Source organism: Dermacentor andersoni, chromosome 2 (assembly GCF_023375885.2).
Source record: "Dermacentor andersoni chromosome 2, qqDerAnde1_hic_scaffold, whole genome shotgun sequence".
Lineage (NCBI taxonomy): Eukaryota > Metazoa > Arthropoda > Arachnida > Ixodida > Ixodidae > Dermacentor > Dermacentor andersoni.
This window is the reverse complement of record NC_092815.1, coordinates 60799588-60826608: the sequence shown is the minus strand read 5'-3', so window position 1 is coordinate 60826608 and position 27021 is coordinate 60799588. Positions and strand designations below refer to the sequence as shown.

Below are 27021 nucleotides of genomic sequence, written 5' to 3'. Positions count from 1 at the left end.
ACGCGCGCTAAAGAAAATGTGTACGTACAATAATACATGTGCTGCGTATGTTTATTTCAACCTTGGCTTCACTTTTCATACAATGTGGGGATTTTAGCGCGCATTGTTGAATAACCATTTCTTTTTTTTTCTACACGCGATATATTGAGCTGTGACAGATGCATTCAGTTTGTCGGACGCACATGTTGCTTAACAAGTCAACGTACAAGGCAGTACATTTCGTCAAATTATGAATTTGTCCGCTTACTATTAAGAAAGATAATTTTATTTCGTTTTTTTTTCTGCCTCGTAATCAACTAGTAGGATTTGTATGTACAGAATATTTGTTTTTCGCGTTCTTAACTAAATATTAGTGATATTCCCCAGGACAGATTTTACAATGAGAACAGTACATGTCACCAGCAGCGGTACCGCTCATAGACAGGGAAAGGGGCTTTTTGATTTAGAGTTCTGATGAATATGTAATTGGCTGCTGTTTAGAAACGGTACTTGTCTGTAACAATCGTTAGAGTTGGTTAAGCATACTCCGACAGTATACGGCGTACGAAGCCATGATATAATTACCACTAGAATTGATGTGATGGCGCACTCCGTCCAAAGCAACCACTAAATGGTATGTCATTTTTGGATGCATGGTTCTGTACCTGTATGTAAAGTAGATTAATGCATCATGCATTACTTGTTACTGGGTTTGTTGTGCCCGTATTACAGAAAAAGATAATGTATGCTGATTTAACCGATGGGGTATGTACTCGGCTGGCGCACAATCAACACTGGAACGGTTCGTGAGGAGCCGAGAACATTGATTTATTGTTTTGTCTGCCGCTAATATCGGCTGTGTTAAATGTCGTGCATTAATTCAGTCGCGGTAGAATTGATGACCACAGAGCTTTTTTGAACGATTATTATGGGGAAATCAGGCGATATTAACTGCTCGCTGCCTTTGATATACATTCGCCGGGCAGCGTCGCAATAATGGACCTACATACATTTGGCCCCCTTTGTACTTCTGGCTTAGGATCACCTTGCAGTTTCTTGTAACGCCATTTTAGAAGTTTAGCTTTAGTTGGTTTACTAACCCTCATTTAGCCACTGATGTCAACTATTCCATGACTTATTAGAACATTACAATTAACACTAATTTTCTACAATACACAGAATTATCAAAGGTAAATGTTATGTAAGCATCCGGAATTATTTAGGTGTAATGCAAATCGGGTGTAATGAATCTAAATACTTGTGAACGTAAGAACTTCACTTCTGCAAAGAAATGTCGGTCCATAAGACGCATCCCAAACGAATTGCACACAATAATAAAAAAAGTTGCAATGGGCTTTCTCAAGGATTGCACGCTAAGTCGAAGAAAGAGTTGTTGAAAATGATGGCCGCACATTTGCGGTGGTTGTGTCCCGCGTGAAAATTTTTTCACGAATCCTAATGCTAAGGTAAGTGCATATATACTGGTGCTAAAGAATTTTTTGGAGAGAGCAGATAAAGGAAACAAACAAAGAAAATAAAAACGCAGGAGAAGCGCGTGGCATCGGGCCTAGGCCAGTCTAGGCCAATCGCGTGAGGCGAAACCGAACGTTGACTTTTCGAACGCGCCCACGATAGCGGTCCAGGTGAACAGTCATTAACAGTAACATCAATGAAACAAACAATAAATGACACTCGCGTATATAAAAAATATTAAAAAGTTGTAGACATAAGGATTCAGACACAAATGTTACTCGATGCTAAGCGAACGATACAGCATATGTACAAATGTATCGTGCATTTTATAGACACGACATCGCGCGGCAGATTATTCCAATTACGGATGGCACGGAACAGTGACGAGTTATTTAAGAGGTTTCTATGTTGAAACTGTATTGCAACATTGAAACGGTGAGGCGCGGGAAAATGCAATGGACAGGCTGTATATAAGAGGCCGCAAATGGCAAATGATTATGATGAAGCTTGCGAAAGTGAGGTAGTAGTGCCAGCAGTCTTCTTTTCTCTGGTAGTGGAAGGTTTTGTGATGCTTTGATATTAGTGATGCTGAATTGACGTAAGTAATTTCTTGTTATAAATCGGGCAGCTTTATTCTGAACAGACTTTAGTTTATTAAGTATATTTGATGTGGGTTCCATATGAATGACGCATATTATATTTAGAGCGAATCAGAAAGATGTATGCCATAAGTTTTCTCTTCGGATTAGCTTGATGTAAGCGAGATCTGATAAATCCGACTGTTTTGGATGCTTGAGAAGTTATTGCGTCAATGTGGGTATTCCATGTTAGGTCGCCAGACAGGTGGACGCCTAAATACTATAAGGAAGAAAGCTGTTCTATAAGTATTGCGTTAATCACGTAGGGATACCGTGGGATATTAGTAGCAGTCCTAAAAATTATACCGTGGGTTTCGGAAGCTATAATTTTTATTTGCGATTGACCACACTAAGTGTAAATGCTCTCAAGGTCTTCTTGTAAAGCAGTGTTGTCGCTGCGGTTAGTAATCTGAGCATAAATCATGCAGTCTTCTGCAAATAAGCGAGTAGTAGATGTCGGGTTGTTTGTAACATCGTTAATGTAGATGAGGAATTAAGAGTATCAGTACAAGTACTAAGCCGTGTGGTACTCCAGATTTAACTTGAATCAATTGAAAAATTTAAGGCATACAAGCCATAGTTCTTACCGTAACACTGCGAATATACAGACAGCGTAAATAAGTGAGTTGTCTTCCTGCTATATACCTGTGTGCGATTGTGGGGCGTTGTGAGCGCCATTTTCTCAATTGTTTCTCTCTATAATGCCTTTGTGCACCTGATATTGTATGCCGATTTCACTGTGGCAGATACCTCAGCGGAAAACATACGCAGGAGTGGCAGATTCTTATGACGAAGATTCCGGCCAAGGCAACACAAGATGCCACCTCTCTGCGAAATCTTAGAGTGGACAAGCCAGTGCAGTGAGGCTAAGACTCATTCATAGCATTCTCATTTGGGCAGAATATTACAGCGAAGCTTTTAACCTCTAGCCCCTGTTTGCATCCCCCGCATGCGTTCCCAGTGGGGTTCACTGGCCGGCTTACGTCCGTATAGGCGGCAGGAAGGTGTGCGCCTATCCCGGAGATAGTGCAATACCGGGCATGCGTTTCCAGAAAATCTGTGTGGGAGGGAGGGGGGGGGGGGGGTGGTATCCTGGCCGGCTTACGTCCGTGTCACAGCTTGTGAACCAGAATGCGTGGGCCGATCACGGAGATGGCGCAATACCGGGCCGACCCGCGGCGGAAGTGAAACAGGCTTCAAGTACTCCGCCAACTTCCAGAAATAAGTTTGATGCATTGGAGGTTCGGTGACTGCGGTGGCGCTTCTGTCGGCGTAGTGCAGTGCCGTATTAAAAAAAAAATAGGGTTTCCTAATGTATGCCGCCCATGCATTCAGCCCATGTATGCAGCCTAAACAGCTTTGATGGTGATCCGTCCCCTTACGAATGTTGCAGCCCCACGAATTTTTTCATATTGTCAACGTCACGTGTTACCATTGTTTTAGCATCTCCACGCGCTTGACTTCCTGGTAGAAAACCAGCACGCAAATGCAGATCCTTTCGCATGACGTGGGGAAAGGGCCGCACTGTGGAATACTAAAATTTTTGAACTCATTCTTTATTTTTGTCCGTCGAGATGCTCAATCGGTGAGACTTGTTTAGTGCCTGCCTTCGCAGGCGTTTAAGCGAGTATCATAGTAAAGCCTGCAACCGATAAAGATCCAGCCAAAAATAATTGTAGGAAGAAAATCGGAAACAAAACACAAACCAGAAACGTTTCAAAAAAAAATAAAAGGTATCAATTTAGCTGTTTCCTTGATGAGCCTTCTTAATGAGGACAAGGACTGATCAAATACATTAGGGCACCATGTGTATTTTGCCATCTTTTTTTTTTTTTCTTGCACTCGTCAGCCCTTCGCCCTCCGTCATTTTTCAGGCGCTCTCCGAAGTCCGATGGCTGTGCGAGCTGATGGCAGGCTTTATATAATTACAGATTATGCAATCTACGACTGACTTCGTGGGTCATTTATTTCCGAGTCATTGCGATGGATGACGTGCGCATATGTCACTTACAGCTGCTGACTATCAAATGATGGTTGTTAGGAACAGGAAGATACAGGTGTCTTTGCTCCCTTTCCTTTAGTGTCTTTTGTTAATTGAGATTTTGTAAAGCGAGGATGACACCTTTCGAATTTATCCATGGGGCAGAGTAAAGCTTTCTACACTTTCAAGAGTGTTGGTTCATCCCATTACTAACACTATTACACCTTTATAGTATACTACTGAATACTTCACTGGAACAAGTAAAGTTTTCTTTTAACGTGAAACATTCTTTAACGAAACTATCGACGTTTTCGTGGGATGATCCCGGTAATAGTGGTCCAAAAATGTGTACCACAGGGGCGACTAGGTATGTGCACTGGATATGTGCACTCGGGCTACGTGGTATGTGCCAATAGATATTAGTTTGCTTTCAATCTTATGTCAAAATTCTACAAGAACGCCAGAGCCTCGGCCATCAAGGCAGCACGCATGCCAGCCATGCCACTAGAAGAAACCAAGATAGTTGTCAGACCCAGAGGGGGACTGGACATCGTCAAGACCGGCACCACCACCGTCGCTGCGGCCATACTCACTGCGGCCAAGATCACGAGCGAGGAAAGCGCCGCGGACACCATCTGCCCCAACACACAACAGAACATCATGGTCGTAAGTACACCGAACGAAGACAACGCGGGAAGGTACGCTAAAATCCAGGAGATATCCATTCAAGGCAAACCCTACGAGGTCAGCGCATATCGCACGGCACCTCACGACACCGTGAAGGGCGTCATCAGAGGCATCCCCATCGACGCGAGCGCCGAAGAGCTAGATAGAAAGATCGTCAACGAGAGGAACCCGCTAGCAGTGGCCTCAAAAAGGATTGGAAGCACGACCACTGCGATTGTGGTGTTCCAGGGGCCCAAGGTACCGAACTTTGTCCGATACGGAGTCACCCTGATACCGTGCCGCCTCTACAAGAAACAGATCGACGTCTGCCAGCAGTGCGGCCGAGTGGGACACCGCAAGGACGTTTGCCCGACCCCCACAATCAAGACGTGCCTGGCCTGCGGACTCGCGAACCCTACAGAAGACCATCGCTGTACCCCAAAATGTCAGTTGTGCGGAGGCGAACACCCGACCGGAGACCGAACGTGCAAGGCGAAATACAAGGTCCCCTACGTAGTGCGCAAGCGACAATGGGAGCGCCGACAGGCCGAACGCCAGCTGCTGTCGGAGAGCGATTTCCCGCCACTCGACAAGCCGCCAGCTGCGCGAAAGTCGAGGACCCCATCGGAAAACCGCGCGCCCAAATCCAGAGACAGCAGTTGTTGCAAGAGAGGCCTCAGCAGGAAAACGTCACCATCACGTGAGCGAGTGAGCTGGGTCGACGCAGCGAAAGGAAACAACATAAGGAACGCGCAGAAAATCACCGAAACCACGAAGAAAGAAGATATTAATAAGGTCCGGGAGGCAAATGAGCTCCTAAGACAAGAAAACGCGGCGTTGCGAGCGACCATCAACAACCTCACGAAAGAGATCGCCGAGATTCGTCAGTTGCTGCTAGGCAACGACGAGCCTCTACAGAGACCCACGCCAAGCACAAGCAAGGCCGAGGAAACGACAACGAATATCCCGGAGAAAGCCATAGAGGAACCGGCACCGAAGAAGCGAGCCATCGAGGCCACGCGCACGCAAACAGAAAACGATCGCATCGACAGCCTCGAAGCGAAATTCGAAGCGACATTCAGCAAACTCGAATGGCTAATCACGACAAACATCGCAGCAGTGACAGCACTGAAACAAACAATGGAGACCTACCAAGCCGATAACACGAACAGATTCGCCTACATCGAAAGGACCCTACAGCCGATGGTAGGCCACCCGACGTTTGCGCCCCTCTTCGCGCATCATCCACCCAACCAGGGAGCCCCGTACACGCCAACGCAATCATGGCCGCCAACGCAACACCAGCAACAGCAGGTGTAACCGCGTGGCAGTGGAACTGTCGCGGCTTCGGAAGGAAGAAGGCAGTCATCCAACAGCACATCGTACATGCCGCGCGCAAGCCAGACGTTATACTACTACAAGAAACACTAACCGACGCACCGTTCCTCCCCGGCTACAGAGTGCACAAGGGACCACCCGACGGCAGAGGCCTGTGCACCCTGGTCAGGAAGGGACTCACGTTCGTCGAACATGAGTTGCAAAGCAATAACAAGATCGAGCACACACTCACCGAAATCATCCCGGGCAAGAAGAGGAAAGGAAGCATATTTCTGCTCAACGTCTACAGCAACCCATCTCAGAGAAAACAGAGATTCAAGACATTACTGCACAGAGCCAGCACCGCAGCGGGCCGCAACACGCTGATCGCGTGCGGGGACTTCAACGCGATGAACCCTGCCTGGGGCTACAACAAGTACACAGCAAAGGGCCGCGACCTGTACCAAGAGGCCACGGAACTCGACTTCACCCTCATCACGGACCCGACATATCCGACGAGAATTGGTAACTCCGTGTCCCGGGACACCACTCCGGACCTCACGTTCGTCAAGAACGACATCCGGGGCACGATCACCTGGAGAAACACGGGGATCGACCTAGGCAGCGACCACACCATCGTGGAAATCGGCATACCGGAACACAAGGACACCAGCGTCAAAACTCACAGATGGATAGACTGGGATGCCTTTCGAGACGCCAGAAGCCAGAAGAGCGACGGTGACGACGAGATCGAAGACATCGACTCGTGGACGGCCGAAATTACCAAGAGCGTACGCGACGCGACCAAAGAGATTGAAACGGGCACGGAGATCGACAAAGTAGACAGCCGGCTTGCGCATCTCATCGATACTCAATCGCTGGAAGAAACAACGGCTTAACCGCAGACTGCGAAAGAAGGTGGCGGACCTGAACCGAGCGATCGAAGATCACTGCCGCGCTCTCTGCATGCAACAGTGGAACGAGATCTGCAACGCGGCAGACGGGCAGATGCATAGCGGGAAGACGTGGAACCTACTGCGGCACCTGCTCGACGAAACTAAGACCAAGTCGCACCAAAGGGACAGACTCGCCAGGCTCATACATCGGGCGGTCTCAGCACACGGCGTCGATGAAGTCACGAGGCGCATTAACGACAAATACCTGCCGACTACACCTACCGAACAACACGCGCCGTACAGCGGCCTGCCTAACGCGAAGCTCGATCGTGACATCGACGTCGAGGAGGTACGCGCGGCCCTGCACGACCTCAACAGCCGGTCGGCAGCCGGCCCGGACCTTGTCACGAACAAGGCGCTCAAGAACCTCGATGACGGCTCGATTGAAAAGCTCGCAAAACACTACAACAAGTGCTGGAGAGCGGGCGCGCTGCCAAAGCTGTGGAAGACAGCCAAGACCATCCTGATCCCCAAGCCGGGGAAGCCGCCGGACACGGATAACCTCCGGCCCATCTCGCTCACGTCCTGCGTGGGCAAGGTGCTGGAGCACGTCCTGCTCAACAGGTGGCAAGACTACCTGGAACGAGAAGGGCTGTACCCGCCCACTTTGATCGGCTTCAGACAGCATCTCAGCACGCAGGACGCGATGCTGCAGCTCAAACACCAAATCATCGATGATGGTGGCGGCGCCCGCGACAACAAAGCCATCCTAGGGCTCGACCTGCAGAGTGCCTTCGATAAGGTGAAACACTCCGCGATTCTGTCCCAAGTCTCCAAGCTCAACATGGGGGAAAGATCCTACAACTACATCAAGGACTTCCTCACGGACAGGACCGTCGAGCTACGAGCAGGCGACCTACAGACGCAAGAGAAGAAGCTCGGGAGCACCGGAACACCGCAGGGATCGGTCATTTCGCCGATGCTGTTCAACCTGGTAATGATCGCAGTGGCCGAAAAGCTCGGGCGCATCGAAGACGTCAGACACACCATCTACGCGGACGATATCACGATATGGGTGACCGGTGGCAGCGACGCCCACATCGAGGGCGCGCTGCAAGCCGCCGTCGACGCAATAGAAGACCAGCTGGAAGGCACCGGACTGAGATGTTCGCCGAGCAAATCGGAGCTTCTCATACTCCCACCTACCAAATACAGCAGAGGCAAGTCCAGACAACGCGAAAGCGAAACAATCAGAATCGTAACCAAATCCGGCAACGTGATCCCCGAGGTCGGCAAAATTAGGATCCTAGGCATGGTCATCGAAAAGCACGGAAGGAACGGCGAAACCATCACCCGTCTCAAGGCAAAAGCAGCCAACGCGATTCGACTCCTCAAGCGAGTCACTTCCCGAAAGGCTGGCATGAGAGAGGAGAGCCTAATTAGGCTCGTCCAATCTTTCGTCATCAGCCACGTCGCGTACGTTGCAGCCTACCACAGATGGCTGCAACACGAACGAAACAAGATCAACGTGCTCATCAGAAGAGCGTACAAGACGGCGCTGGGCCTGTTCGAGTCCACAAGCACGACCCGCTTGTTACAACTCGGGCTACACAATACGCTCGAAGAAATAGCCGAAGCGCAACGGACCTCTCAACTGGAGCGGCTGTCCATGACCCAAGCCGGGAGGAAGATACTGGACGATCTGGGAATAAGACGCTCGAACGAGGTGGAGATGAAGATCCCGTCCCCGAAGAGGTCCGACGCCAGACCAGAATCGACCCCATACCGAAGAACATGAATCCCGAGTTCAACAAGGGAAGAAGAGCGGCGAGGGCCAAGGCTCTCATCGACCAGCATGCCAACGACGAACACGCGCGGTACGTGGACGCGGCCGAATACCAACGGAACGCCTTCGCAGCGGTCGTCATAGAGGCGTCAACCGGCGCCACGAGGACGGCAGCGAGCGTGAGAAGCACCGAAGCGGAGCAAGCAAAGGAGGTAGCCATCGCCCTGGCCATCGCCGACGCAGAATGCCACACGGTGCTGAGTGACTCAAGACAGGCGGTGCGTAACTTCGCCAAAGGGCAAATCTGCAGGGAGGCTGAGCGCGTACTGCGAGCGGTAAAACTAGACGAACGAAAAGTACGACTCAAGTGGTTCCCGGCGCACGCGGGCGACGCGTCGGAACGCAATGAGAACCATAATGAGACGGCACACGCCGCGGCGCGAGCGCTAACCAACCGCGCCCCGGCGACAGACCGTCCGACGTGGTTCGGAACTAAGGACCGCATGACGGATTACAATGAAATCGCGAAGGCCTACCGCTTGGCCCGCAGGACTCTTCCACCCCCGCACCCGAGACTGAGTCGAGCGGAGGCGGTAGTGCTGAGACAGCTCCAGACCGGATCGCTACCGAGCCCGAAACTGATGAATCGCATGTACCCCGAGACATATCCGACAGATATGTGCAGAGTCTGCCGGAGGGAGACCGCAGACTACACGCACATCTTGTGGGACTGCATTAAATATCCAGAGGACGCTAAATCAAGAACACTCCCACCGCGGCTCGAGGCAGCCGCAAAGAGCTACGACCGAGACGATCAGCTCTGGGCCGTCCAGCAGGTCCTCGAGGCGCTCGAAAGGCACGGACCCAGCGAGCCGGCAACGGCGAGCGGAGACCCGCGCCGAGTAACGGCAACTTCGAGGATGACGTAGGCCCTCGTCGGGGCGCGCGAGCGCCCAACTGCAGGCATAAATAAAGTTTCTCCAATCCAATCCAATAGCCAATAAAACATTCTGTCTTACTTATTATAAATACAAACACTCAATCATATAAGCTCTACATAGCCGTTCGCTACACAACATTAACATTATTCATACAAATGGTCTCTACAAATCATAAATGCTTCTCCTTATGTGCACGTCAGCTACAGTTCAGTCTGCCAATGTCTTGGGCGGCATTTGGCGGCAAGTATAAACATTATGACACGAAAGCAGCATGAAATAGATTTCAATAGGCATCACGGAGAAACTTTCGTGTGAGACGTAATGGTGCGCGTCAGGTGGTCAGAATTAGCACAGAGTTCTCAACTACGACTTCTCACGAGAAGGTTTACGTTGATCTCGCTGTCGTGTACAGTAACTAATTTTCACAGCCTTAAGATTAAGGGTGCTACTCATCGGACGAACGAGCATGCTTAAATGAGCAACAATTTTTATTCTGTATGATCAGAATTAATTTAACTTATCTTCGGAAGGCTCAGAGTATGTGTGCTGAATTAAATTCAGTGGTCAAGACATGAATCTAAATAACGCAGACACACTGGCATTATCTAAAGTAAACGCCGAACGAAATAAAGGTGATAATAAACTGAACTATAGGCACGGCACTGATTCCACCAGACTGGGTTGCTCCATACACATTTGTCCGGAGTATACAGGAGTAGACAAAGACACAAGTGAACTCAGTGTCATAGTGGGGCGTTATCGTCAAAGGTTGGCTCAGGGAAGGAGGTAATGAAAATGAGTCTTATTGCCTAACTAGCTTTAAAAGAAATTATCCATTCTCCAGAAAGTCTAAGGATGTTTTCCGACGAAGTATACATTGTATATTATATAGACTGCCTATAAAGTTATGCGCTTCCACTCTTTATCAACAAATCTGTACAGAATTCCTGCATACATTAAGTTGGCAATGTGACAAGGCTTTTGGCACTTTGAAAGAAAAATAGAGAAATAAATGTGAAAACACAACCTTTCTTGTAAAGACAATGCTACGGCATCGTTGCCGGCAATTGTGACTTGAAAAGTGAGCAGAGACAGGTCATAGGGGGATAGGAAGCAGTTGAACATGGGGAATACTTCAAAGCAAAGTCAAGGGCAATCCAGCAAGATATTAGTGAATGACGCGACCAGCTGAAAACAATATTGTGCAGAAACCATCCACGACTATGGTCAATGTAAGCGAACAGCCAAATGGTTCTAGAAAGCTGTGCCCTTTGTTAAGAGAATAGTGCTCTTGAAGGCGTACGTTTGTTGTTTGATTACGTTATTCCATGGAGAACAGGGCCGTTGACCAGCACATCTGTAATGGTACTTATATATATATATATATATATATTGTCGCGAAGCACTTTGAGCAGTAAGCGTGCGCGACTAGAACGTTGGAACAGTGAGAGGTAGTGTAGCCGACCGAGCACCGAAACAAGGTTGTTCTTTCTCGTCGTCGTTGTCTCTCTCCTAGCCACAGCCCCACTGCTCCCTATTTTACAGTACAGTTATCTCCCCCGCGGAAAAGGAAGCCGTCCCGGCGACCTACGGGTAGGACATCACAGGCGGATCATAGTAGGGCTTGAGACGCTGGGCATGCACAATTTCCCGTCCACGACGGCGATGATCCAAAGGTAGCTCGAGGGGTTCCACAATATAGTTGACTGGAGACGTTTGGTTGATCACGCGGTATGGGCCTTGGTACTTCGACGCGAGTTTCGGTGACAGTCCAGTGGTAGAGGCTGGAACCCAAAGCCGCACTAGCGAGCCAGGAGCATAGGATACAGGAGCATTGGAACTTTCTCGATGGTGCTTCTGGCGTTGCTGTTCTTCTGACGTAAATATACGGGAAAGCTTGCGACACTCTTCTGCGTGTGCAGCAGCTTCGGATAGGGTAGTTGTTTCCGTGGAGTCAGGGTGGTACGGAAGGATAGTATCCATTGTGGAAAAAGGTTCGCGTCCGTACAGGAGAAAGAAGGGCGAAAATCCCGTGGTAGTCTGCGTGGCGGTGTTGTAAGCGTAGGTCAGAAAAGGTAGAACATGGTCCCATTTGGTTTGGTCGGATGCAACGTACATGGCCAGCATGTCACCAAGAGTGCGATTAAAGCGCTCGGTCATGCCATTAGTCTGCGGATGATACGCAGTAGTGGTGCGATGAATGATGCGGCATTCTTTGAGGAGAGCCTCGATGACGTCGGAGAGGAAGACGCGGCCTCTGTCACTAATTCCCTGGGAGCTCCGTGGCGAAGGATGATGTGGCGCAGGAGAAACCAGGCGACGTCACGTGCAGAAGCGCTGGACAAAGGGCAAGTTTCCGCATAGCGCGTAAGATGGTCGATGGCCACGATGACCCAGCGATTGCCATCTGATGTGGTTGGCAGAGGTCCATAAATGTCGATGCCTACTCGATCAAAAGCACGTGGTGGGCAAGGCAAAGGCTGCAATGGGGCGGTTGAACGACGAGGGGGATCTTTACGGCGTTGGCAAACCAGACAGGAGCGGACATGATGGATGAATCGATACATCCCCCGCCAGCAGTAACGAAGGCGTAGACGCGCGTATGTCTTCAGTACCCCTGCATGCGCGCACTGGGGATCGTCGTGGAACGCTGCGCAAATATCCGAACGCAGATGTCGCGGGATGACAAGCAACCATTTGCGGCCGTCCGGGAGGTAGTTGCGACGGTACAAGAGCCCGTCGCGAATGGAGAAGTGATGTGCTTGGCGACGTAATGCGCGATTGGTAGTGGGTGTCGATGGGCTGGACATAAAACGCAGCATGGACACAATCCATGGGTCTTTCTTCTGCTCCAGAAGAATGTCCGTGGCAGCAAGAGAAGACTCGGACAATGAGGCCTTCGGGAAGCTAGCCTCGTCTGTTAGTGGCGAACGAGACAAGGCATCCGCATCCGAATGTTTTCGGCCAGAACAATACAGCACGCGAATGTCGTACTCCTGCAGTCGAAGGGCCCATCGAGCAAGACGACCGGACGGTTCTTTTAAGGACGACAGCCAGCACAGCGAATGGTGATCAGTTATGACGTCAAACGGGTGGCCATAAAGATACGGACGGAATTTGGTTATGGCCCAAATTATAGCCAGGCATTCCTTTTCTGTGACAGAATAGTTCGATTCAGGTTTAGTGAGTGCACGACTGGCGAAGGCAACGACGTACTCATCGAAGCCAGCCTTTCTCTGAGCGAGAACGGCCCCAAGGCCAACGCCACTGGCATCCGTGTGTATTTCAGTTGGAGCACTTGGGTCGAAATGGCGCAGGATTGGTGGTGACGTCAAGAGACGACGCAGCTTTGTGAAGGCGGCATCGCAATCCGGTGACCAGGTTGAAAGGTTGTGGCCACCATGAAGAAGCTGCGTTAAAGGTGCTATTATAGTGGCAAAATTGCGGATGAAACGGCGAAAGTATGACGCTAATCCAATGAAGCTGCGCAGTTCTTTCAAAGTCGTTGGTCGGGGAAACTGGGCAACAGCTTGTAGTTTCGCCGGATCAGGGAATACACCTTCTTTCGACACGACATGGCCGAGGATGACCAGCTGCCGGGCAGCGAAGTGACACTTCTTCAAGTTAAGCTGGAGGCCAGCATCGGCGATGCACTTTAGGACGCGTTCAAGTCGAAGTAAGTGGGAAGGAAAGTCCGGTGAAAAGATAACGATGTCGTCCAGATAACACGGGCATATCTGCCATTTGAGGCCGCGCAAGATGTTGTCCATCATTCTTTCAAATGTGGCAGGCGCATTACACAGCACAAATGGCATCACGGTGAAACCGTCAGGTGTGATGAAGGCCGTTTTCGGACGGTCTGACTCTGCCACTGGCACTTGCCAGTACCCGGATCGCAAGTCTAAGGATGAGTAGAATTCAGCGCCTTGGAGGCAGTCTAGCGCGTCGTCAATACGGGGTAGCGGATAAACGTCCTTGCGTGTGATCTTATTAAGTCGCCGGTAGTCCACGCAAAAGCGAATTGTGCCATCTTTCTTTTTTACCAGCACTACAGGAGAAGCCCAGGGACTGTGCGAAGGTTGTATGACACCGCGTTGGAGCATGTCTGCAATTTGCTCAGCGATCACGCTACGCTCCGTGGCCGATACACGATACGGCCTGTGGCGTAAAGGCGCATGGTTGCCGGTGTCGATGTGATGGACAACAGTGGAAGTACGGCCTAAGCGAGATTATTGTAGGTCGAATGACGTGCGAAAGCAGTGAAGATGGACGATCTGGGCGTGCTGCGCTGGAGTGAGGTTGGGATCAATGCTCTGGTAAAATGTTGGGTCACACGGCGGCGTGGGAGGAGAAACTTGAAGGGCCAGAGCGTCAACCGGAGGAGAAGCCGGGTCGTCAGGCACATAGTAAAGGAAGCTTGGTTCGATTTCGTCGGCATAACCAAGACACTCATTGTGGAGCAGCCTAGCAGGGCAAGGAAACAGGTTCGATACGTAAAGTGCGCTCGAGTTTTGTCGAATGGCAAGAAGGGCAAAAGGAAGCAAGAAAGGATGGCGGCGAGCAACAAGCTTAGACGGTGTGAAAAGAACTGTGGAGTCGGAATACCCAACGCAGGAAACGGGTACAAGTGCGGCAGAGTATGGAGGAATCTCGGTGTCGGCGGTGACGAACACACGACCGGAAGTGTCATCAGTACCTTCAAAAATGTTGGTGCCGAATGGCGACAGCGCGAGTTCAGCACGGGCACAATCTATAACGGCGTGATGAGACGACAGAAAGTCCCATCCTAAAATCATGGCATTGGAGCAGCGAGGCAGAACAACGAACTCAATATGGTATAAAGCACCGCTTATAACAACACGCACGGTACACTTCCCTAAGGGTTCAATCGGCGCAGCGCTTGCTGTACGTAATGAAATGGCTGAATAAGTCGTCGCGACTTTTCTAAGGGTAAGACGAAGCTGGTCCGAAATCACTGATATTGCTGCTCCCGTGTCTACAAGCGCATGAACGGCAATGTCTTCTGCATAAACTTCAAGGACGTTCGCAGGAAATAAATGAGGTCTTGAGGAGTTCGCTGAGATCGCAGTTCTTGCCTCCGGAACTGCGGTCCTTAGTTTTCCTCTCGGATGGCTTCTGGACGACGGATAAGCGGCGACAGAGAACGCCGACGGGGAGACGGAGACCGACGGGTATTGAAGGGTCGGGAAAGAGGAGACGAGGCTTCGAAGGGCTGAGCGGCAGTAGCAGAACGAGACGGAGAGTCGAAACCGTTACTTTGTGCCCTCGGAGAATCCGAAGGATACCATCCACGCCGGCGGCAAAGCCGTGCCACGTGCCCAGGTAGGCCGCACGAATAACAGATAGGCCGATTGTCATGGGTGCGCCATGGATTGAGAACAGCGGGCGGAGACTGTTGGAAATATTGGCGAGGTGGGCGCACGGGCTGCTGTGGCGGCCAGTAGCTGCTTGGGGGGGCCAGGAGAATATGTTGCAGCTGCTTGCGGAGGTGAGGGAAAGGCGCTGGTAAGTGTGGATTGATTACCTACAGAAGGAGGCCTTGGATTAGCGACAACGGCAACGTACGTAAGTGGCGCAGGCGTAGGAGGCGGTTGATGAGCAAGTGGTACTGCGTTAGCGACTTGTTCTTGTATCATGTGACGGAGATCTGGAGACAAGCGCGGCTCCGAGGCTGGAGCGACTGGCAGAAGAGAGAGTTGGCGCGCCACTTCTTCTCGTACAAATTGCTTAATTCTGTCGAAAATTTCTGAACTGCAAGGAGTAGAAGTGACACCATCACTCAGAGCTGAAAGCTCGACGTCCGGAGCGAGCGCTTGGCGCGTAGAAAGCCGTTGTTTGCGCAGCTCCTCATAGCTCTGGCAAAGCGATATGATGTCGTTGACCGTCTGAGGATTCCTTGCGAAGAGAATTTGGAAGGCGTGATCTTCTATGCCTTTCAAGATGTTCTTGACCTTGTCATCTTCGGTCATATCTGGGTCTATACGCCGGCAGATGTCAACTACATCTTCAATGTAGCTCGTAAAAGTTTCGCCCTTTTGTTGGGCACGACAGCGAAGCTGTTGTTCAGCCCGAAGTTTGCGCACAGCAGGGTGACCGATACTTCTTGAAGTGCCGTTCGGAATGCTGTCCAGGTGGAAAGGTCAGCCTCATGGTTGCGGAACCAAAGATGGGCGACTCCGGAAAGGTAGAATGGTACGTAGCCAAGCTTGTCAGCTTCAGACCATTTGTTGTGGGCACTCACTCGGTTGTATGATGACAGCCAGTCCTCTACGTCATGATCGTCAGTGTCATTGAATATGGGAGGATCCCGCTGGCGTGGCGCACCAGGACAGACGACTGGAGGCGGTGCCATGGGCGGCGCGGGAGGACTAGTCTCCTCAGGCATGGGAGATGTGACAGGGATCGTCCGGCTTCGGAGTTCCAGGTTTGCAATAAGTCCAACACCTTCCACCAAATGTCGCGAAGCACTTTGAGCAGTAAGCGTGCGCGACTAGAACGTTGGAGCAGCGAGAGGTAGTGTAGCCGACCGAGCACCGAAACAAGGTTGTTCTTTCTCGTCGTCGTTGTCTCTCTCCTAGCCACAGCCCCACTGCTCCCTATTTTACAGTACAATATATATATATATATATATATATATATATATATATAAAGCATCAGCTAGCGCAAGATAGGTGTAGTGGAGATCGCTAGGAGAGGCCTTCGTCCTGCAATGGACGTAAAAATTTCAGGCCGTTGATGAAAATAATAATGACGATGTACGCCAATTCATTATATATGTGTTGCCGCCAGCGACGCCAGTGCCATCGTAGAAGAGCTACTTCCATCTTCCTTTCCCCTAGTCAGAGTCCTCACCCGCAGCCGCAATAGGGGAAGAGAGTAGCAGGAGAAAAGGTAGGGGTGTACTTCACGAATGGTCCATCACGACCTCTAGACCTTCAGACGACCCAAAGCTCTCGCGTAACAGTACAGTGTTAGTCACACTTGCTCAGAATCGTAGAATTAACCGCCATTATTAGGACTAGGCTATATGCTTCCCCTCTTTGTACATTATTGGGCGAGATCGGGGATGCGGAACACTCTATCTGGTTATTCCCGCCATTCGACAAAGAAAAGGGCCATTGCTTCAGACTGCAAAAGAATGGTCTTACATACGCGAGCTATGAAGATGTAGCTTTCTCTGAAGGGCCATCAAGAATCAGGAAAACAGTGTTCCCACTATTCCTTGCCTTTCTTCGAGACACGATGCTTTGCAGAGTCTGGTGAGACACCCTTGTTGATGATATATGAGATGCTCAGGTGGAACAATTGCCAGCTAAACATGCGAGGAGGACCTAGCCTGGTGCTACATCACCACCGCCCTATCCATCATCTTCAGGGGAAGAAAAAGAACACAGACTGATGAAGCAATGAGACCAGATGTAGTCAAGCCCCATTCTCGGTTCATGCATTATTGGACAAACCTACGTGGAACCTACCCGCTACCACGAGGTAACAGCTGCGGATGTTGGTGCTGTCCACAGCCGGCCACTCGGTCACACTAGACAAGTGTGCTCCAGACTGCAGGTGCGTCTAAACAGCCGCAATAGTCGCCGTTCGACAAAGAACGCACCCGTTGACTCGGTTGTGAAAGCGCACGCTCCCTTGGCATCGGCGCCCTTTGTATCGGTGGTGAAAGCTGATCACCACCAACCGCTACGAAAATGGGCGAAAGACCAAAGAAAGTTATTTGCTTTAAAATGTTCCACTCTAGATGGCCCTGCAGTGCCGTAAATTCGTTCCGTCAACAGGCTTTAACGAAAGTTTATCCTTCTAACGCTATTAAAAAAAATCAAGTAGAACTCTTCTGCAATGACTATCCATTGCATATCGGCTATCATGCATTGATGTTTTGGCTATTGAATAGCCGAATCGCGTTAAGTATGAGGCATATACTGCAACCAGGCTCCTTATTCGCGCTGCCCTGTGCACACGAGGCGCCTACGTGAAATCCGCGAATACACAAAGGAACGTGCTTACTGTGACCCAAGTTAGCATCAAATAGGTTCGTTGAAGAGCGGAAGAACAGGAAAACTGTTCTGATAATGCCAACAATGCTATTCGCATTCAAATAAGAGGGGCTATTTTCTTTCAGAAGGTGGTTACAGTAGAGGAATGCAGGTAAGGCTGATAACCGACAAGGTGGCCAGCGCGTACCTAATTAGGGTACAATAAAATTCATATACTTCAACGTTGCACAATGTTTCGACAGAATAACGGACACGTTTGTATCCATGGCGCTCAAGAAAGAAAATAAGGCGAACAAGCTAAAGGCGAAGTAGAAGGCCACAGCATCGCGCAAAATGATGACATACGATACACACTCATTATGCAAGCTATCAAACACAAGAACGCTGCAACGGGCAATTGTTTTGCGCACTATGATGTTACGTAAGAGCTATCTGAGGCTTAGCGTAGGAACAGCAGAAATGGATGAGCTAAGTACGAGACAAATGCTCTTCTCGATCCGCCTGAATGGGGCTGACATTCTTTCTTGGTGCGAGACACTGAAATATTGGAACGACAAAGGACACCATCTAATTTTTATATTCGCTGCAAGCAACGCTCGTGTAACTGTTCGGTGGGTGAGGGGAACATGGAACAGCAAACGCTTTGGAGATGGTTAGTGTAACATCAGTATTTTTCTTTCTGGGCCCGCTCAGGCGACGTACGGTATTGGAGAAAGGCGAACTCTGTTCCAATACACTTTTTTTTACACGAGTACATATCTATGATTATGCCACACTGCTTTGACGCGTTTACGCGGCATAGTTTTCCACAGAAGCGACGGGTGAGCTTCTAAGGGAAGTTTAGGTGTCCTAAATAAGGCACTCCAGATATATCACAATTTCTACAGCAGTACGTCACTGAGGCATGATTTCTCGGTCGTTTAGGTAGATTACGGATACATATATGGCAGTTATTACACTGCTTATAAAGCATACCTTGTAACGGCAAAAATCTGTTTTTGTACACTTGTTAGTGGCACTTCTCTGCAACTCTTGCCGATTGTGCGCGTAAGCTGATCACTAACCGTAGTTACGGCCTTGAGCACAATGACAACGCTGGTGTTAGCATACTGAAATTTCAGAAATGAATTGGTTTCCAATTTTTCAAGTACGTGTGGATTTACAATGTGGATTGTTTCTATTTTCTTTCGAAAACGAATATAGAAAAGAAAGTTGGCAACAAAAACCTTGTTCCTTCGCAAAACACACGTCGCCCTTTTTAGAAGCTCATTCAAAGTAGAAAGCGTGCGGATAAGCAACATCTAAGAGGAAACCACTCTATGTGGTTGGCTTACATGTTACAAACAACGCTTCAGTCTGATTGTGCACGACGTTGTGCAGATTGTGGAGACGATGGATGACCTGTTTGATTGCTTTTCCATGGCCAGCATGGTCCCATTATCCCACGCAGAACCCCACATAATTTGTCATAAATGAATATTTCAAGAAATTTAACGTCATTGGTGTCTATATTTTCGAATAGCGAAGTAAGTATTTGGTTGGCATTTATATAGGAACTTTTTCACACTCTTCTAGAAGTGGCTATAGCGGGGGGCCTTCCTGTACTAGCTGTGCCCTCTTATTTTTGGATCCCAAGCATTGTCGTCAGTTGCCACCATCTCGAAGACTGAACAGATACGATTCAAAAAACCTCACATCACGATGCCCTGAAAACGGAAGATTCAAAGAGAGCGCGCTTAGGATGGATGGATGGATGTGTGTTGTTTAGTGGCGCAAGGGCCAGGTGTGGCCAAAGAGCGCTATGGAGCGCCCTTAAGAAGCGTTGTGGTGTGCTTAAGTGGAATGCAGTACAAATTAGAGTATTGTGTGCGATTTCAGGTCGCGTCGTCATTGGCGGAGCGAACTAGCCCTTGTTCTTGTGAAAACGAAGGGCGGTTTCACTTTTTCTGAGTAACCTCTGTAAACAGCTGTCGCAACCGGCCCTTTACCCACCGTGGTAAAGCGATGTCATTAACGCCATTATACTCAACCTCTTTATTTTTGCGTTTTCTTTGACCATCCCAACTTCTAGTATACAAGTGTCTGATCGTTTCAAAAGTGTTGAGCTATAGCGTACAAACACTTCTTGTAAGTCGGTATCAAGACAACAGCAAGGACTAAGTTCAACAAAACGGGAGGTCCACTTAAGAAGTCCATGTAACCCCCACATCCCTCTCCATCGATTACTGTTTTCTTCCACAGTACAGCGATGGCGATGTGGTGGCATGCAGCTCCCTTAGATGTCGTGAGACAACTGGTTACTGAGGCAGTGACAGTCACGCAATTTGAAAATCCCATGATACAAAGTGATATTACTCACTCGGCGTTGCTTTTGTGCTTTGGGCAATTTAAAGCATGCTGGGGCGTGCTGATGACGTAGGTCTTCGTAACGAGAAAAAGTGATTGCCCAGAAAAATACGGACTTCTTTCGTACTTTAGCAAGCACAGCTAAGCACCTTAGGGAAAGAACGCATAAAACAAAGAGGAAAGGTGCAAGAAGGTCGTCGGGATCTCAGAACCCATGGCTGGCTACGTCAGAGAGGCGGGACACTTCGAAGGTATGCACCACTGCAGAATTCAGTGGTGCATAACTGCACCATGCTGCAACTATCATGCTGCATAACTGCACCATGCAGAATCCTAGCCTAAGCAGCTAGGATTCTGTAGGTGGAGCTCTGGTGCCGGCCTGGGAATTTCGCGGTCAATCAAAGCTGAAAAATTACAGGGGCAAGTACATCAAATCACTGAGATAAATAACCGAATGAGTGAAAGATGCAATATAGGCAGCAATACAAAACTGAGCGTAAAAAACGGCAATACATCACTCGAGTTTTACGCAGGAATATTACTTCAATATTATGATTATTAATAATATTTATAGTAATATATTAGGAATGTTACTAGAAAACTGCAACTGTCATTGCCGGTTCTCCTAAAGAATAAGAGGTCGTTTTTTTTTTTAATTATGAGCTTGATCGGCATGATGAAGCGCGATTATGCACACTTTGTACACTCATCTCCAAATGCCGTATTTATCCCTTTCAATGCACTAATTTTCTTTTTAAAAATTTACGAGCTGCAAAAGACATTCAACGCTACTCTTGTGTGTAGGAAACCAACATTTATCGCTTTACACTCGAAGCCATCGAAGGCCTCACCCTTCGACGCAGTCAAAAAATTTCAGCTGCTCTAGCTAGCAGCATCACTGGGTCATGGTCGTGGGCCTCTGATTAACATTTACTAGACGTTGAAGACACGTCACTGGCGTTGTCGCTGTGGCATGGCATGCTCGAAAGAAAAAAAAACGCCCATATTGGTCCCGCGTAGCATGCATGGTTTTATTCATATATAACTCGCACCATTGTATAAGGCCCACCGACGAAAATTTTGGGGAGAAACTGCGACTTATAGTGTGGGAAATACGGTACATTTTATTTCGGCAGCGCGCCACCGAAATGAAGACGGGAGGTAAAAAGACACAACACAGAGCATGTCCTGTTCCTCTTTACTTACCATGTTTGTTTCCCTGCCACTGCCGCAATATAATGAAAGTTAACTAAATCGATCAATTTTCTCTACGCTAGTAGATTGGAAGCGGTAGTAACCTAAACCAAATCGCTGAAACGGTCTAGGTTCTTGAGATCGCCGCATGTTTTGCGTCCTTTGATAGATTACTTATCGATTTAGTTTGCCGAATTTGATACTTATGTGTTCTTTCGCATAAAGGTATATGTCAGTCTCTAGCATAAATTAACGATGCCTTTGCCAACTACAAATGCTGTGCAAGAAGGTTTCGGTACAGAGTTTGCCGCGCGTGGTGTTCACTATCCTAACTATCTCGCAAATTCATTGCACATATTAATAATGCTTCAGCAATTTCAGCTTGTGCATCCACAACGATTTGGTGCCGGTAAGGCTTGCCGTCGCGTGTGCTATAAGCATTCGCTCTCGTTAATAGTTCCGCAGCGCGTGTTTGCAATTTAGGAGCACGGCCAGCATTGGAAACAGCACTAAGGAACTCAATATTAACTTCGCTGGAGCTCATATCTCGATGTTCTCAAATCGATGACCTACACCAAGGACGAACGGTTGGCCGAAAAGATGAGAGAGGGTGTAAGGAAAGTCATAACTGTCATCTCAGTCTGCCTTTCATAATTCTTGTGTGCTGATCGACGATGTTAATGTTTGCCCTTTTACTGAGGCACACGCACCGTTTTCCATCGCCAAGGCTATGCAGGATGCTAAGCGCTCATTTCGGCCATTAGAGAAATACACAGATTTTGATTCGGAAATACAGAGCCTCCGTGCAATCCGCCGGCGAGCGGAGCGACGGTACCGACGGACTAAATCACTCTACGACCTTAGAGAGGCCAGACGCATTCAAAAGAAAATTCAGCGTCGCCTTGCTGTACTGCACAATCAACGCTGGAAGTCGTTTTGTGAGTCTCTCGACCCACGTAAACCTCTGTCGGTTGTCTGGAGAACAATCCGTGGTCTTCGAACAGCTCCTCAACAGCGTCGTCCATTTAAGTCTCTAGCCCTACATCAACGACGCCAAGAAGTCGAGGTAGCCGAAGATTACTGCGCAAGGATCGCGGGTCCGGCGCTCACGTATTCACCTTGCGCACCTATTCCCATTGTGCCCCCTTGCTCCCGGCATCCTCGTATGGACGCTGCTTTCTCCATCGAAGAACTGGAGGCCGTAATTGCTGGTTGCAGGCGATCTTCGTCACCAGGGCACGATGGCATCACATACTCTGCGCTTGTAAACCTTGGTCAAGAGGCCAGAGATGCCCTTCTTGGCCTATACAACGCATCATGGCGTGACGGCTTGGTCCCTACAACGTGAAAATCCAGCCGGCTTGTTCCACTCCTCAAGGCTGGCAAATCCCCGTTGGAATTGTCATCTTACCGTCCAATAGCACTGGCCAGCAGTGTCGGCAAGGTAATGGAAAGAATGATACTTACACGGCTAGAATGGTACTTGGAATTCTACAACGTCTATCCAGAGGTAATGGCTGGTTTTCGACGTGGCCGCTCGTCAATAGATAGCGTTGTCGACCTGGTAACATACGTACAACACCAGAAACATCTGAAACGAATCACTGCGGCCCTATTCCTTGATGTTAAAGGTGCGTACGACAATGTAGATCATCATGCAATTCTGGACGCCTTAGAATCTGTAGGGATTGGTGGACGCACCTTTCGCTGGATATGCAACTATTTGCATGGAAGATCTTTCTTTATTTTGACTGAAGGCGGACCAACGCCATCTAGCTATACCAGTCGTGCTGTACCGCAAGGCGGACTACTCAGCCCTACCCTTTTCAACCTGGTGCTCGTTGGTCTCGCTGATTCGTTACCGCAAACCGTACAGCTCTCCGTATATGCAGACTACATGTGCATATGGGCTTCAGGCGTGACACGTGTACAAGTCCGCGCACGACTTCAGAAAGCCTCAACGGCTGTGTCAAGATACCTAAGAAGACAAGGCCTGGAGTTTTCTGCTGAGAAATGTGCAGTCGTTACTTTTACTCGCAAATCGATGTCCCCGTATGCTTTGCGGATTAATGACCAAATCATACAATATAGACGAACGCACCGATTTCTTGGCGTCATCATTGATAGAGACTTGTCTTGGAGCCCTCACATCTCGTACATGACAAAGCGTTTGGCCGCCATTGTGGACCTTCTTGCGTTTCTCGGCGGGAAGTCCTGGGGCGCAACAGTACCGCCAATGTTGCAACTATATCAAGCACTGTTTTTGGGCTTCCTGCGGTACAGCTTACCTGTAATAGGTAATACTTGTACTACGAATATTCGCAAACTCCAGAGCGTGCAAGCCCAAGCGCTCAGGACTTGTCTCGTTCTTCCCAAAACAACGTCATCGATTGCGACAGTGGCCATAGCCAGAGACGCGCCTTTGACAGTCTACATTGATACAGATATCCTGAGAGCGCACATCCGACACCTGACTCGGATTCCCTCACACCATCTTGCTTGCTTGCCAGCAAAAAGGCCACTTTCAACTTTTGCTAAAACTATTGTAAGACATCAGTCGTACTTGCCATCAGAATTTACGCCCGCTTCACGATTGTCAGATCCATTGTGGTGTCTGCACCGGCCGCAAGTGCAACTGACAATTCCAGGAGTCAGAAAGAAAGCTGGAGCGCCATTGCAAGCTTTGAAGCAAGCAACTTTGGAGCACATTCACAACGTGCACAGATTCCGGAAACATGTATACACAGATGGCTCAGTAAAACTCAACAGCGCTGCTGCTGCAGTCATCATCCCGGCACAATCTGAGGAAATCAAATCAAGAACTTCATGTGTGACCACATCGACGGGTGCAGAACTCGTGGCGCTCCGTGCTGCCCTTGATTTCATTAAGCAGAAACCACCGCAACAATGGACAGTCTTCAGTGACTCCAAGGCAGCCCTTCAGTGCATACGAAGCCCAATGCGCCACGGACCCAATGAACAACTGGCCTCAGAAATTCGGCACATATATCATCAAAGCTATGATAAGGGACACAACATAATCTTTCAGTGGCTTCCAGGACATTGTAACATCAGCGGGAATGACCAAGCCGACGAAGCCGCCCGATCTGCACATGAAAGTGGTCAACGAGTCTTCATTCCGCTTTCGCGAACAGACGCTGCGGCTGAGCTGCGATTGATGTCCCGTGAGTGTACTTTGCCCCTGTGGGACTCAAATGTTTTCACCATGTGTCGGTTGCGTTCGTTGTCTCCGGACATACGGATGCACCTCCCGCCTGGTTTACCACGACGTGAACAGGCCATGCTTTACCGTCTGTGGCTAGGCGTTGCCTTTACAAACGCCTATGCTTTCCTCATAGGAATGGCCAACAGCTCCACGTGCGACACATGTAACATCGACGAGACGCTCGCACACATTATCTGTGTCTGCCCGCGATACAGCGCTGAGAGACAAGTGATGTGCAGGGTACTGGACCAGCTGGACAATCGTCCACTTTCAGAACTAAAAGCTTTAGGCCAATTCTCCGAAAGAACATCCGCGCTGAAGGCCTTACTCGCGCTATTAACGTTCTTGCGGTCTACGGGGCTTCACGACAGACTCTAAGAATGCCGCCCCCTACCGTTCTGTAGTGTACGCGCTTTGTTCGTGCTTGTCTCCCTTTCTTTCTATCTCCCCCTTCCACTCTGTTTCTCTTTTTATCCCTCTTAACCCTTCCCCCTGCGCAGGGTAGCCAACCGGAACTACCTCTGGTTAACCTCCCTGCCTTTTTCTGCATTATTTTCTCTCTCTCTCTCTCTCTCAAGCTGGTGCACTTATGATGTGCGACAACTACTACTGTAAATGATACGCTCGGTATTTTGTTAGTTACAATCACAAAAAGCAAGATTTGTGAAATCATTAGACACACACAGTTGGTTGCAGGAAACTTTTCGTTTGTAAAAACTTAACATTCCGCCGTCGCCTTATCACTAATTGTTATCACTATATTCGCCTACATCCCAATTAGCCTGCCCCTGATTTTATACCCTACGAAAAGGCAATTCATGATGTTTAAGTCATCGCAAAGACATTTACCTTGATCTCCGACCACAGCTCTCAATGGACCTGACATTCCTGCCTCCACTTGTGTTTCTTTCCTCCGCATCAAATTAGATCCCCACCTTAATTTCACTAAGGACATTGCAGACATCAAACAAAAAAGCCTTTGGCATTACAGCACTACTCAAATCACGTGCATTTTTTTCCGAAGGAGCATTATTATCGTTATACTTCGCTTTCATTCACAGTCACATCATTTATGGCATCGCTTCTTGGGGTAATACCTATTGTCATCTTTTCTCTATTGGGCACGTTCAAAATCAGGCTATCCGCATTATAACACGAAGCCATTTTTTCTCTAACGCCTCCTCACAAGTACGTAGAAACCACATTCTTCAAGTTAGTGATTTGTTTAACTATCATCTAGCGATATTATTTTTCAAATTACTAACTCAAGTTTCTTACAACTTCGTTAGTTCTGATGTCCTTTCAATCCTAATAACGCAAGGTTTGCAGCACAAGAAATTTTCCATTGCCTTGATGTCATACTAAATACGAAAAGATGGTTTCCTCTTTCTTCGCGCTTAAACTTTGGAACAGTCTAACATGTTCCATTAAGTTGTAATCTACGTTGTACTCTCTTAAATACGAACTCAAGAATTATTTTCTGTCTGAATAATTTCCTCTAATGTTATTTTGCTAAATAGTAGCTGTGTAATTAGCAATGATTGTGCATCTTTCGTCTTCCTTTTCTTTTTGTGTGTGTATGTGTCATCACTCAATTTCTTGATTGTATTTTGCTTATTCTATATTTTGTTTCTCTGCTCTGTGTTCCGCTTTATTTTTTTATATAACTTCTAATCCAAGAGTTTCGGTGCAGTCTCTGAGTTTGGGAGCCTTGTCTGTATACCATTTCTTGTAACCAATTGTTATGAACGAATTATCAACTGAAACAAAAAACGAACTGCTACAATATATGGCAGAGGAATATGTTTCGGAATGCAATCCATGGTAGCTAATGAAGTGTCGCTTGTAGGTCTGATAACGCCGATAAAAAAATATATGATGGTCATCGCCGAAATGCAGCTTTAAGTATGTCATATTTTCAACTTTGTGCAGTCCAGCATAATCGGTATGACCATGTTCGGCTTAATCATATTTATCATTAGGAATTCTGCTCATTCCGCTCATGAGAATATCGGAACAGGAAAATGGTCTCGCGTGCCTTGTTTCATGCCTTCCTTTTAAGTCTTTGCTAAATATCTAGTTTGCTAAATATCCAGGGAAGATCTCCGGATGTCCTGACCCATACCCCGCCCTTAAAGTATGCGTTGATGATGACTATATTGGGTACTGGCATTGAACTATAGAAGTGCACTCAGCCGACCAGCTTACATTAACATCAAACATTTTTATTTCTTTTATATCCAGCCAAAACGACACAAAACTGCCTTATTGCCGTCTCTGTAGGCCTCAAGAAATCAGTTGCTTCGTAATCATTTATTAATTGTAAGAATTCGTGCAGTCATCGTCATCCTCCTCACCATCAATCGCCACATCTCAAAGCCACCAGCCCCCGCCCCGACCACTCTGAAAAAAATCTGGATCTGCACATGGAGGCAGCGATCATACATTGTAGCTACAGGCGAGTTTAACTATAGCGATTGGTAGCTGCGTATTCGCAGGTCTCGATCTCGATTGCGGATTCCCTTTAAGGATGTTTGCTCACTTTATTAAA

General features: G+C 48.4%; 1 long non-coding RNA gene and 1 pseudogene across 4 annotated transcripts in view; both read right to left on the bottom strand.

The window, feature by feature from the left end:
- Positions 1-27021, bottom strand: part of LOC129387701 (uncharacterized) — a 155220-nt gene that overhangs the window by 59125 nt on the left and 69074 nt on the right. The window lies entirely within an intron of this gene.
- LOC126542697 (U2 spliceosomal RNA) lies at positions 3221-3398 on the bottom strand (annotated as a pseudogene).